The 4,318-nt window shown below is 34.8% G+C and overlaps 1 long non-coding RNA gene across 1 annotated transcript; it reads left to right on the top strand.

The window, feature by feature from the left end:
- Window positions 1-744: 744 nt before the first annotated feature.
- LOC143083235 (uncharacterized) lies at window positions 745-3,364 on the top strand. Its single transcript, XR_012980599.1, has 3 exons — window positions 745-862; window positions 1,543-1,606; window positions 2,977-3,364. It is a non-coding gene; the product is annotated as an uncharacterized LOC143083235 (long non-coding RNA).
- The last annotated feature ends 954 nt before the right edge of the window (window positions 3,365-4,318 follow it).

Below are 4,318 nucleotides of genomic sequence, written 5' to 3'. Positions count from 1 at the left end.
CTAGTCAAATGGCAAAATCAAAAGATAAAACACATCAAACGAATGGATAACAACTGTCATATTTCTGACTTTGTACAGTCATTTTCTTGTGTAGAAAATGGTGGATTGAACCCGGTTTAATCTCTAGCTAAAATAAAACCTCTTTCTAGTATGACAGTCGCATCGAATTCCATTATATTGACAACGATGTGTGAACAGAACAAACAGAAATATTAAGTAAAAATGTCAAAAATAGGGTACAGCAGTCAACATTGTGTTATAATCTTAATCACTAAAACACAAGTAAATATGTAACACAGAATCACAAAATGGCATATAGACTAAGCATGTTGGCAAAAATTAAGGACATAAATATGGAAGCGCATATGGTACACCCCTTGTAAAGTTATTTTGTTGCTAATAAGTCGGAATTATTAGTCAAGTTGTGTGTTATAAGCTGGAATCTTATCATCAAGTTGAAGTCAAGTTGTCGGAATGATGTAGAAAAATTGTTTTACAATGTCGACTTGCTGATATAAATATAATGGCATAGTAATAAGAAGTCGACACGTTGAATTCAACTTATTAATTGATTAAGTCGACAACTTGTTTATTTGATATTAAATCATCATGTTGAAGTCAACTTGTCGGAATGATGTAGATAAAGTTTTTATTACAATGTCGACTTGCTAATATAAATGTAAATGACATAAAATAAGAAGTCGACTTGTTGATTAATTAAGTCAACTTGCTTATTTGATGTTAACTTTATTCGTTCTCACGGTCAGATTCCCACGGTCCGTATTTTACTTCCTGTGCTGACACATTAAAGATGGAGATCGACAGCAACAACATCAGCGGGAGCAGTGGAAACGAGTCATAAGTAAGTTTGTATTTGTTTTCTTTGGAGACTTAGCGTTATATTTTAATATGAAGCAATACTGAACACAAAATGAAAAAGATCATAGGGAGAAAAAACGTTATTGTTTGAATGAAAGGGCATTGAAAAGTTACAGTTTAACGTGACCTGTGATAAGATCTAGAGTAAGACGTCTGCTATTATTAAAGATATATTCTACTTAAAGGGTTTCACCCCTCTCCCCACCATCCCATCACAAGTACACTACCCGTTCTGTACGACTGTCAATGAAAAATGGAAAAAAACTGAATGGTCCCTCCCTTTCGCCTTTCAGAGTCCTTTGTAGATCAATCTCCATGACTTATTTAATTCATAACAGCTAAGCAAAAAAAAATTAGTAATCTAAACAAATAATTTGATTCACAACTAGCAGGGTGGATCTTGTCATTTATAAGGGTTGGGTATGGGGATCCTAGCCCACGATAAAGGGGAGTTCCAACTATATGTCCCCATTCAATTGCATTGATCTTCCAAATAAATGTAAAAAAGGGTTCCAACCCCGGACCCCCTGGATTCGCCACTAATGCCAGGTAGAAAAGCATGATGCGAAACGAAATATGTGTTCACTTTATTTTGATATTGACCGATTAGAAGATTTTGCTATTCATTAAACATTTCAATTGAAGAAATATCGTCTATTTCAGCTGCTTGGTCACCTGCCCGTCTAATAAATGGTCAAAGACTATGGAATCAAGCAATATTTTAAAGGTAATGTTGAAAGTAAAACAAAGAAATATGTTGCTGACATCGAACATCAAATCAACACACTTTGGCTTAAAAACAAACAAAATTTGTCAAAACTTTCTTGTATAGTTTTTATAATGTTTTTCTTCATTTAGACTAATCAGCTCCATCTTCTCGGAAAGTATGAAAAAGGTTTAATACTGTATTGTGATTTATTTTTTGTAAAAACTGCACCTTAAACGGCCAAAAATTACAAAAAATAAAGGATTACCAAAATAGGAAAAATGAGCACACATTTACACGGCTCTAGCGAAAAATATAGTGAACCATGATATAAAGTTTTCTTCATATTTTGTCTAGCATGCGCAGTAAAAGCGAGACATGTAGGTACGGTTTTACAGGCGACGGTGAATATATGGCGTTAACATTGCAACCAAGTTTGCTGTTCATGTCTTTATCTCGTGAAGCATAACGAGTAAGGTTCTTATATTTAGGATGCAAATTTCCTACATATTGTTCTTGCCAGTCAGTCATGTGCCATTTATTTTTGACCTATTTTAAATGCTTGAATGACCCTGAAGAACTCTAATAGTCAATTTTGCAACCGAGTTTACTGCTTAAGTCCATATCTCAAGAAATAGAAGTCTAAGGTTGATAATATTTGGCATTAACGTCTCCAACTACAAGGGGATGATAGTCTGAAGTGTAATTTTAGCTTTGACTTAGGTTGATGATATTAGACAAGGAGGTTCCCCACTACCAGGGGATGTCATTTTGATACCTGTAATTTGATCTTGGCCTTGTTTTTATGGTTGATTGACTTTGACAATATGCGACCAAATTTTATAAATTAGTCAATGATTGATAAAGAACTAGATATCATGTTTAAGGAGGCATGATGTTACAACAAATTTAGCAAAAATTGAAACATATTTTTTTCATAACAAATTTTATTCATTAGGTACACTATTCGTTGTTTCTTTAAGATATGGTACAAAAATCAACCAAACAAAATAAATTCGTTTAGGCATCAGATGACTTTTAAAATGTTTATTCGATTGCAATATGCTGGAAGAAGATATGTCCTCTTGTTTGAAAATGAAAACATGTTCAAATGTAAAAATATCATATGCTTATACCTGATACCTATAACGGGTAAATTTAAAAATGAAATATGTTATAAATATCGCCATGAAGATTTATTTTGGATTGTCAAAACTTACTGTGTATTTTTCCATTTCGTATTCCATTAAATGTGAAGGCGCAGCGCATTTCCTAGTAGTTTTATAGTAAGCTGATGACGTCACAGTGAACACCCTATTTAGATATCAAGCCAATCGGATTTTTCATTTTATCATTACATCATACGTGTAATTTCTATCTTTATGTTTCAGTTACTCTGTTGTCTCCTTTGTGTTGCTGATCATGACGTTACAGGAATACCTTACCCAGGCGATGATGCTTCTGTGCCTGAACTAGTCCAATACTATCATCAATTATGCTACACGTCCCTTCAAATATGTGGATTTCTCTTGTTTGTTCACGGAACATTCATGAGTTGTTCCATGTTAAAAAGACTTAAGAGAAGATTAAATATCAGACGGCGTAACAACCAGTCGCCATTACCTACAGTTGTAAGGACAATCCTGGCTTTACACCGTAATGGCCTGTCTAATGTTGGATACAGGTATATGTGGAGGACTCTGAACATAGGCTTTGGACTTTGCGTCACACAATCAAGAGCAAGGCTTTGCTTAAGAACAATAGACCAACAGGGTGTACTTAACAGATCGCATCGAGTTCTTCGAAGGAGAGTGTACTACAATAGAGGACCAAACTATCTGATTCATGTCGATGGTTACGATAAATTAAAACCCTACGGCATAGCTATACATGGGGCAATCGATGGATACTCTCGTAAACTTTTATGGTTGATAGCAAGTCCCTCCAACAATAACCCCAGATATGTCGGTTACTGGTATCTTAATTGGATCAAACAAAGAAAGATGCTTCCAAGGGTTGTTCGATCGGATGCAGGAACAGAAAACGTCATAATGAGGGATTTACAAAGATCGTTGCGACATAATCAAAACGATGAAATGTCGGGACAAAATTCTTTTCTCGTCGGCAGATCTGTTGCAAATCAAAGAATAGAAAGGCTTTGGGGTACACTAAAAACGAGTTTCACCCAGTTTTGGAGAAACCGTTTCCAGGATTTCCAAGACACTGGACTTCTTAATGTATCGTGTCCAGTACATAAAGAATGTGTTCGATTTTGTTTCCTCTCCGTTATCCAACATCAATTGGACATGTTTGCTGAGAACTGGAACTCACATAGAATAAGAAGACAACGTGCTGAAGTTGTAACACCAAGTGGTATTCCAAATATGTTATACTATCAGCCAGAGATCTTTGGTGGAAGAGACTGTTCATTTCCTTTACCATGTAACTTACAAACAATTGACAATCTCATAGAGGAATATACAGAGAACTTTCCAGAGCATGGCTGTAGCAATGAATTTATTAACATTGTCGAGTTGCTTACTGGAAACAGACGAGATCAGTTTCCCATCATCACATCATACGATGACGCAGAGCTATTGTTTCGGACATTGATTGCTGCCTTACCGAATTGAACATTTGCTATACATTTTTTATACAATAATGATTTTGCATAAACATTTTTTTAGAAATAAATTATATATATAATATAAGTAGGTTTGATATTTGGTTTTA

This window comes from Mytilus galloprovincialis, chromosome 7, assembly GCF_965363235.1.
Source record: "Mytilus galloprovincialis chromosome 7, xbMytGall1.hap1.1, whole genome shotgun sequence".
NCBI lineage: Eukaryota > Metazoa > Mollusca > Bivalvia > Mytilida > Mytilidae > Mytilus > Mytilus galloprovincialis.
The sequence above is the reverse complement of the archived record's forward strand: the minus strand, read 5'-3'. Positions and strand labels throughout refer to the sequence as shown.